Below are 10,317 nucleotides of genomic sequence, written 5' to 3' on the forward strand. Positions count from 1 at the left end.
CCCCTCTTCTGTCCTCTCCTCTCCTCTCCTCCCCTTCCCTCTCCTCCCCTCCCTTCCCCCCTCCCCTCCCCTCATCTTCTCATGCACACTGCACCTCTTCTCCATCTCCAGTAGAGGCCTTTGATGACCAACTCTAAGTCACAGTAGACCCTGTCACCATAATCAAAAGTTGAACTGTTAAGAGTACAATAATAAAACTCTTACAAAAGTTATAGAAATAAATATTTATGATTTTGAATTAGGAAATAGTTTCAATATGACACAGCAGTCACAAGCATCAGAATAAAGATAAAAAGGACTTCACTCAGAAATGTTGGTTGGGAGATGAGGAGAAGGCTTGGTGGCCGCATAAGCATGAGGACCGGAGTTCAAATCTCCAGTGCCCATGTAGAAAGCTAGGCGTGGCTGCCCATCTGTGACCCCAGTGCTGGGGGTGCACAGGAAAATCATCTGGGGCTTGCTAATTTAGCTCGAGGTTCAGTGAAAGACCCTGCCTCAAGGAAATAAGGTAGTGAGTGAATATAATGAGAAACCACATGGCCACTGATCTTGCATCACTGATCTCAGTCTTGCCTAGTTAGGTCATTACCATGCCTGGCACAAAGCTGGTAAGCAGTATATGTTTGCTTAATGATTAAATTATTGTGCTGATTTTGCTGAGCAGAGTAATATTGAATGATTTAATAACTATAAATTAATCAATTGATAAGTCCATATTACTCACCACTCTAATGATATATCTTTAATTTACCATGGCTGACTGTGTCGGCTGGCTTTATGTCAACCTGACACAAGCTAGAGTCATGAAGGAGGGAACCTCAATTGAGAAAAATGCTTCTCTAAGATCCAGCTGTAGGGCATTTTCTTAATTAGATGGGGGAGGGCCCAGCCCATAGTGGGTGGTGTCACCCCTGGTCCGGTGGTCTGGGTTCTGGAAGAGAGCAGGCTAAGCAAACCAGTAAGCATCAGCTCCTGCCTTTATGTTCCTGCCCTGCTTGACAGACTATGATATGGAAGTATAAGCTAAGTGTGGAGGTTTGAATAGGTTTGGCCCCCATGAATTCATGTGTTAAAATGCTTGGCCACAGGGAGTGGCACTATTAGGAGGTGTGGCCTTATTGAAGTAGGTGTGGCCTTGTTGGAGGAAGTGTGTCACTGTGTAGGCGGGCTTTGAGGCTATGCTCAGGCTTCGCCCAGTGTGGAAGACAGCCTCCTCCTGGCTGCCTTCGGATCAAGATGTACAACTCCCAGTTCCTTCTCCAGCACCGTGCCTGCCCATAGGCTGCCATGTTTCCTGCCATGCTGATAACAGACTAAGCCTCTGAAACCGTAAGCAAGCCCCAATTAAATGTTTTCCTTTATAAGAGTTGCTTTGGTCATGGTGCCTCTTCACGGCAATAGAAACCCCAAGACACCAAATAAAGCCCTTTCCTCCCCAATTTGCTTTTGGTCATGGTGTTTCACTGCAGTAACAGGAGCCCTAACTAAGACACTGACAAACACTGCTGGAGCAAAGATTCTGGGAACACACTGAGATAAATAACTGCAGAGGTCAGGAATATTATATTCTCCAAATAGATGGCCAACATTTCTGGAGAGCTGATGGTCAGCATGAAGGTGCTGAAGTCGCTAAACCTGGCCACTGGGATCCTCCAGTTCCCTTCCTAGTTTCCTCCCTGCAGCCAGCCCTGATGGCCACACAACTCCTTCCAATCCTGTTTCTGAATTGTCCCTGTGCCTTGGTGTTGGCACAGCATCTCACATGGAGCAGGCTCTCCAGAAAGGTCCACACTATGGGTTGTTCCATCTGGCCTAATGGAAGGAAACATCTACTTGGCCAAAGTCCAATGGGAGGAAATCTATGGACACAGGCCAAGACCATGGGAGGGAAGAGGTGGCAAGTCCTGTCATCCTTGTCCTTCTATTCCACTCAGGGGTAGGCCACACCCCCTCACCTCAGCACCTTGGGAGGACAACTCAGGCAGTTCCTTAGGGTGCTGGATAAGATTCTTCCTTGTGACTCTCTCTTTCTCTCTCTGTATGTTCATATGTGGCATACATTTGTGTGGAAATCAGAGGTCAATGTCAGGTGTCCTCCTGGATTGCTCCTGACTACCCTTAAGATATCCCTGAAATCTGGAGCTGCCCAACGTAGTTGTACTGACTGGCTATGGTGCCCAGAATCCTCCCATCTGCCTTCCCAGTGCCGGGATTACAGGCACGTGCTGCAGAGCTCAGCTTTTTAAGATGAAGAACAAGCACTTATGGACAGAATCATATCTCCAGCTCTCTTACTATTTTCTTAAAGAAGTTTCCAAAATCCCCTTTAGAATTGCTGGAATCACATGTGAGCATTTCTCTAAGGCGAGAAACCTCTCTTCTCTGTTAATTCACTTAGTATGACAACCTGGTACATGGGTGCTGTGGACTGCAGCTTCTCTCCCTTTTCAGAGTAGCCTTTCAGAAGATGAAAACTGACAACTGAACTTTAGATACGAGGTTAGAAAGAAACCCACATATAACTATATCCCAGGCTGAGGTAGGAGGGCTGTGTAGAGTTCAAGGCCAGCCAGAGATACCTAGGAAAGCCTTGTCTCAAAAACAAACAAAAATCCCACAAAACAAAAAGCAAATACCTAAAATTTTTATGAGAGCTGGGGATATAGCTCTGTGACAGAATACTCTTACCTAGCACACATTGAAGTTCTTATTTTGATTGATTGAGAGAGAGAGAGAGAGAGAGAGAGAGAGAGAGAGAGAGAGAGAGAGAATGAATCATGGAACAGCAACTGTTTTTTATTTTCTGCAGTGGGTATGGGCATGTCTTCAGCTCCAAAGGCATGGAGCATGTTTGGGGATGTCCTGTTCCTTAGACCTGTCCAGCCCCTTGGTTTCCAGTCATTCCCACCTTTGCCCCACCCATTCTTCCCAGGGTGCTATCCCAAGACCAGAGCTCTAAGGACCAACTTCCAAGGCAGGTACCTCCACTCTATCTCCCACCTGACTCTGCTTCCTGGTGAGGCATTGCCTAAGCACTGTGGGGACAGCACATCCTGGCCCCATCTCACCTCATAACCAGACCACCATGATTCCTTCCATGCCCGCACAGAAGGCCCTGCTTGGCAAGAGTCCTGCCATCTCCCTACCCACTCTGTTCCTGCTAGGAAGGGTTGAGAGAAAGCCAGTGTGTCTCTACAAAGACAAGTGCCAAGGGAACTTACACAGAATAGATCCCAGGCTGCCTGGTTCACTATGGGCTGATGTTAATAAACAATGCATGTTTTCTGGATGAAGAAATGGTTAATGAATGAAGGAAACGTTTCATCCAGTCACTCACTCTGTTCACTGTAGACTCAGATATCTGGCATTCATCAATTACTTCTCTCCAGCCAAAGAAAGGAAGATGGTGTGCTCCCACAAAAAACACTTGGCCTCTGCATTTGAGCTACATTCTCCAAGACCTTTTCCTCCTGTCATTTAAGCTGCCCACTCCTTATGGCCGCACCCTGTGCCTCATCAGCAGCTGAAACTGCTCCACCTCTGAAATCTTGAATTCCAGTATCCCACTCTCTCACCACAACCTGCTGCTCCTCCCACCCTCTATTGCCCGACTGCACCTCCCCTTATTCTGCATACACAGTCTGCATTCTGTCATCTTCTGCTTGCCTCTTCCAGCTGGGACTGAGCCGTGATCCAGTACCCTCAGTATGTGGATTCCATGCATCCACCTTCTCTGCTAGTTACCCTGCCTTGGTTCAGTGAGGGCCTCTTATTTAGAGTTCTCCTCCTCCATCTCAGTCATGCTGAAATGAGTCACATTGTTGGGCCAACTGGCCCTGCTATTGGCACAGGACCTTTCTCTGGCTGTCCCTTTCCTTTGGCTACTTGGCCATTCATGCATTCAGCAAATACATGCTGCACACTGCTTTGGGTCAGCACTGAAACTGTGGGAACACAGTTATTGGCAACACAGGCCCTGATCTTGGCACTGACCTCTTAATGGGAGAGGCAGTAAATAGATGCATAATCACGATCAAGGGGCAGAATTAAGGGATGTGGTCAGTGGTTATCATAGACATAAGAAAAAAGGTTGAAAAGAACTTTAAAAAGGAGAGAAGAGCTCACAGTTTCAGAGATTTAGTCTATCATGGTGCAGAAGGCCTGGGGGCATGCCTGGGTGGTAGTGGGGGTCTGTGGTGGAGGCTTCTTATTTCTTTTTACAATTATTTTTATTTTATTTTTTAATATGTCTGGGTGCTTTGCCTAAATTGATATCAGTAAAGCACATGCATGCAGTGCCTGAGAAGGCCAGAAGAGGGTGGTGTATCCCCTGGAACTGGAATCACAAATGGTTGTGGGCCATCATATGGATGCTGGCAAACAAACGTGGTCCTCTGCAAGGGCTACAAGTGCTCTTAACCACCCAGCCATCTCTCCAGGCCCCAAGGTTTCTTTCTCATTGAGGACCAGGAAGCCTAAGGAGCTGGCTAGCACCAGGAACAGGTCCCAGTCAGAACAAGGACAACTTTCAAAGCCCAGTCTGCAATGACCCACACCTGCCAGGCTGCAAAACTAATACCACAAGCTAGGGACTGTGGTCAAAACACAAGCCTATCAGGGAGGACATTTCGGATTTGAACGTAACAATTTTTAGAACCCCTGACCTTCTTGCCCCCATTTACTAAATACTGGGAGTACAGGCATGAGTCATGAGGCCCCAGGTTTGATCTCATCATGACAACAGAGCAGTTGCCTCCTGCAACTGGAGGTTTGGGGTTTTGTTTCTTTATTCATTTGTTTTTTTGTTTGTTTGTTTATTTTGTTTTGATTTTTCAAGACAGGGTTTCTCAGTGTAGCTCTGGCTGTCCTGGAACTTGCTCTGTAAAACCCGCTTGCCTCGAACTAAGACATCTATCTGCCTGCCTCCTGAGCACTAGGATTGAAGGTTTGTACCTTCACCACCTGGCTGGGTTTATTTTTTTAAACTGGCTTGTGTTTTTATGAGCATGAGTCTCCTGCCTTCATGCACATATGCATATTGCATGCCTGGTGCCCAAGGAGGCCAAAAGAGGGGGCTGGGAATCCTGGACTGGAGTTAAGGACAATTAGAAGCCTCTGCGCGAGTGCTGAGAACCTAACCTGGCCCTTTACTAGAGCATCAAGTACTCTTAACTACTAAGCCATCTCTCCTCTCCAGACCTGTTCTGTTTGAGACAGGTCTAAGGTAGACCAGGCTGGCCTTTAAAGTGTTACACAGCAGACGATGACCTTGAATTCCTAATCCTCTTGCCTCAGTTTCCTAAGTGCTGATATTATAAACATCAGCTATCATGTCAGGCCAAAGCCCTGGACTTGATCCCTAGCATTGCAACAAACAACAGTAGCTTCCTAGAATTAAAAATATTTAATTTAATATTATTGCTGTTGTGTATATGTAATGTGTTCATGTTTTATGTATGTGAGGTAGGCCATACATGACATTGTCATGTGGAAGTTAGAGAGCAAATCTGTGGAATCAGTTCATTTTCTACTTTTGTGAGGGTTCTAGGGATTAAATCCAGGTGGTGATCCTGACAGCAATACCTTTACCCACCAAGCCCTCTCTCTGGCCCAGAAATTTTTTATTTTAAACAACCAGATATTTATGTACATTGTTGGGTTCCTACTTTCCTGATGACTACTCATGTAGCCGACATCCACATCCTTTTATTGGTCATAAAAATACTATCGTATATTTTATTAGATTCCTTTATCTTTATTGAGTACCAGGAGTTCTATTTGGTTTTGATTAGAAGTTATATTTGTTTCCTTTACAATCTTGGAGATTGAGCCCAAGATCTCATATACTAGGCAAGTGTTCTACCAACAATTACAGCCATCTTTATTTTATATTTTTCAGTACTGAGGCAGTCAGTATCTCCTTAAGTGACCTAGGCTGGCCTTGAAATTATATATATATATATATATATATATATATATATATATATATATATANTATATATATATATATATATATATATATATATATATATATATATATACACGAATGAATGAGACTTGCTTCAAACGTGCAATTTTCCTGCTCCAGCTTCCAGTTTCCTAAGTTGTTGGGGTTATGGGGGGTTTGTCTGTGGTCAAGGATGGCTTTTGTTTATTTAATTAAATTTTTAAAAAATTTTATTTCCCCCACAGACCCACCTACACACACACCTTGAGACAGGATTTCTCTGTGTACCCCTGGCTGTTCTAGAACTCACTCTGTAGACCAGGCTGGCCTCAAACTCAGAAATCTGCCTGGCTCTGACTCCTGAGTGTTGGGATTAAAGGTATGCATTACCATACCCAGCTAATTTATTTTAAATTTTTGTATGTCTGTGTGTCTGTGTAGAAGAAATGTGTGCCTAAGTTGCTCTTAGAGGCCAGAAGAGGCCATCGGATCCCCTGGAGCTGGAGTTCCAGTTGTGAACTGCCACATGTAGTTGTTGGGAACAGAAGAGCAGCAGAATTGTTTCTCCAGCCTTCCCTGGTGACCTAAATTAGCCATGGACTCAGAATCTTCTTTCTTTAGCCTCCCCATGGCTGGGATTACATGGGTATACCACCATGCCTGGCTAAGGGCTCTTCACAGATCCCAAACACTAGTCTGTTAAATGTGAATTTTATAAATATTTTTGCCAGTCTAAATACATTTTCCCAATTTATTTTCATTTATTTACATGTGTATCTGTGTGAATGCATGCGTATGTATTTGTGCAGGTAGGCTTGTCTGTGAGTGCACAGATATCAGAAGGCACTGGATCCCTTGGAACTAGAGTTACAGGTCTTTACAGGATATGGGGTTTGTTGTGTGGGTGCTGAGACAGAAACTCTGGTCCTCATGGGTGTGCTGCTAGTGTTCTTAACTGCTGAGCCATCTCTCGAGACTCAGTCTTGATATATCTTATTTATTTTTTTAAACAAGTCTTTTAATGACCACTAGCTATCATCTCTCATTTCAGCAACAGTGATGGTAAAGTGCTAAGCCATGTGTAGTAGGCCCTTGTTATTATCTCTGCCTGACTAAATCATCCACAAAAAACGTTGCTGAACTTTTGTGTATTTTGTCTGTTCACTAAGATTAGTCTGGTTAAGTTAAACATTCACAGGTCTGTGGTTCAGTTACTCAGATCTGACCACCAGAGTTAAATGGTGAGCATGTACCAGTTTTGTTCACATTACACTGTTAAGTTGCCAACCGGTGTTTACATTTATTGAAAGCTCACCCTGGGAGCAAAACTTGTCTCCTCCAAAACTCGGTGTCCTCAGTCAGGCTGATGATCACCTGACTCTGTAAGGGGGTAGAAGAAGAGAAAAACAACCATCTAAGAGAATTTAAAGCATCTTATCAGGATGAAAAGAGGATTCAGCCATTAAAAATACAAACTGCTGTTGCAGAGAACCTGTGATTGGGCCCAAGCACCCACATTGGGCAGCTTACAACTGCCTGTAACTCCAGTCTTGCAAGATCCAACACCTCTACCCTTCACTAACATTCGCATGCACATACCTAAATACAGACACAACCATAACTAAAAAATAATAAAATAGTTTAAGGAATTTGTATAGTTGAGAAGAGCTACAAGGTAAAGTATTTCTAGGAGATGTTACTGTTGTTTAGCTTATCTATAGTGGGAAAAGGGGCCCAGAGCTCACCCATTGTGAGTTCAGTGGAAAACTCCAGCTGACTCCCTTACCCTTTTTAGTTGACTTCTGTTGGATGTTTATAAGTGCACAAACATGGTGGGGGTCCCCTGATAATGTGACACATTGTTCTCCATTCCAGTCATCTCAGTGTTTTTAACACCCAGTTTGTTGTCTTCTTGTTTATCTGCCTGTCTATCTGCTACCTGCTATTTGTTGTTTTACTCTTGCTTACCTCATATTTAATGAGCTCACTCATTCAAACCCCAAAGGATGGCTATTAGAGGTCATCTCCGGGGCTGTGCAGAACAGGCAGTGACCCGCTGTGCAAGCTTTGAGGGAATGAATTCAACCATGGTCACAATGTCAGGCATCGATTTCATTATAAGGATGGGGTCAGGATTGGGGAAAGCACATGCAGAGCAGTCTTGTGGCCAGATTGTAGTTCACAGATGACACTAGTTAGCTTACTCTTGTTCTCAGTGAGTATCTGACACTCTTTAGCCAAAGGATTCTTTTAAATACATATTAAAGCATTTTAAGATAAAGAAACGGGGAGACAGATATGTGGGGTCAGAGGATACTTGGTTGGATTCAGTTTATTCCTCCCACCTGGGGATCAAACTTAGGGTTGCTAGGCTTAGCAGCAAGCACCTTTACCCTAGGAGCTACTTCTACGGCCCTCTGTCAAAGGATTCTACAATTAAAGAGCTTGAGCCTGGTGTGGTGGCACATGCTTTTAATCACAGTATTCAGGAATCTGAGGCAGATGGATGGATGTCTGAGTCCAAGGCCAGCCTGGTCTGAGTGGCAGACACTCTGAAATCAGTGATTTGCAGCATTTTACTCTCGCAACAGCCAGCTGCAGTAGGAACCAAAGGCAGGGGGCTAACTCTCACTATGCAGCAGCACGTGTTAGAGCTAGCAGTGAAGCCCACGCAGTCTAGCTCAGAAGTCTGTGTAACACAGCCCCTCATCAAAGTTCACTGCCCCCCCCACACACACATCGGGGAGACTGGGTGCCTTGTTAGACAAGATGTCGAAAGCACTGGAGCAGCCACTCTCTGAGTCCAGCCTCTTCCTTAGCGGCTGTCTGCTGGGCAAAGTAGGTCAGACCTTTGGGGATGAGTGTGCAGAGCCTTTGCTCATGTTGACGCAAAGCCTGTGTTCTCTTCTGTGCAGTTGCTGACTATCAGTTGTGCTGTTCCTGTTGGAGAGACAAGTGGATGTGTTTGAAATAAAAACCATCTTTGTGGAGCTATGTGGTATCAACACAGGCTAAAGCGTATGAAACACTGAAGGACTTTGGGTCAGGATGACTTCTCCCCCTTCTTTCTATGTGTGTGTGCTGGGGATCACACCCACAGCCTTGAGCTTGCAGGCAAGTACTGTCCCACTGAACTAAATTCCCAGCAAAGAGTGCTATGTTCTGTATGTGTCTCTTCCCTCAGATTTGTATGTTGAAATCCTCAAGGGGATGGTTAGAGGAAGACGTCTGGGGAGTGGGATGGTTGCCAGTCAGCTTTCTGAAGCTGTGACTAAACACCTAAGAAAGCAACTTGAAAAGAGGACAGGTTTACACTGGTTCTCATTCTCAGAGGTGTGGGGCCCATGGCTGTGAGGCTCCATGGTGGCAGGAACATGTAGCCCAGGAGGGGATATGTGCCTCAAGCTGTCAGGAAGAGTGAGATTTAAAAAAAAAAAAAGGAGAAAAAGAAGGTAGAGAAAGAGGAAGAAGAGGGAGAGAGAGCTTCCATAGGCATGCTCCCAGTGACCTACCCCTCCAAGCTGGACCCAACTTAAAATAAAAAAATCTTTACATTATTTATTTTGTGTGGGTGTGGGTGCACATGTGTCTGGAGTCCACAGAACAACTTGCCAGAATTATCTCTCTCCTTCACTAGATGGGTCCTGGGAATCAATATTAGATCACCAGGTTGGGTACAAGGACTATTACCTGTTGAGCCCAGGCCCCAACTCTTAAGAGCCTATTCAGGTTATCTATTGATCAAGTTGGAGCTGTTATAATCCAATCACTTCTCAATATTACCACCAGCTGGGGATCAGTGTTCAACACATGAACAATTTTAGGGAGTATAACAGTTCATATTCAAACCATAGTGGGGGATGATAGGGTTAAGGGTGGAGTTCTTATAAATATGATTTGTGGAGTTGTTGTTTTGTTTGTTTCTCTGTGTAGTCCTGGCTGTCCTGGAACTCACTCTATAGACCAGGCTGGCCTCAAACTCATAGAGATCTGATTGCCACTCTTCCCAAATGCTGGAATTAAAGGCGTGTGCCACCACTGCTAGGCTGTAACTTATAAAGTAGGTTTTAAGAAGCTCAAGGTCTTTTCTACCATGTGTCTTTCTTAGCAATGAGAAAAATGCCCATGAAGGAAGTCAGCCCTGACCAGAGCTGAGGGTACCCCAAATTTTGACTTCCTTGCCTTCAGAATTCTGAGAAATTTCTGTCGTTTATAAGCTACCCAGTCTGAGGTGTTTTGTTACAGCACCCAGAGTGACCAATTGTTTCATCTTATCAACAAGTATTTACTGAAAGGGTCCTATATATCTGTGTTGACTCACTGACTGAGGATGAGGGAGGTGCTCAGAGAACTACAATCCTTGTTGCTAA

The sequence above is a fragment of the Mus pahari genome, chromosome 7 (genome assembly GCF_900095145.1).
Source record: "Mus pahari chromosome 7, PAHARI_EIJ_v1.1, whole genome shotgun sequence".
NCBI classification, from domain to species: Eukaryota; Metazoa; Chordata; class Mammalia; order Rodentia; family Muridae; genus Mus; species Mus pahari.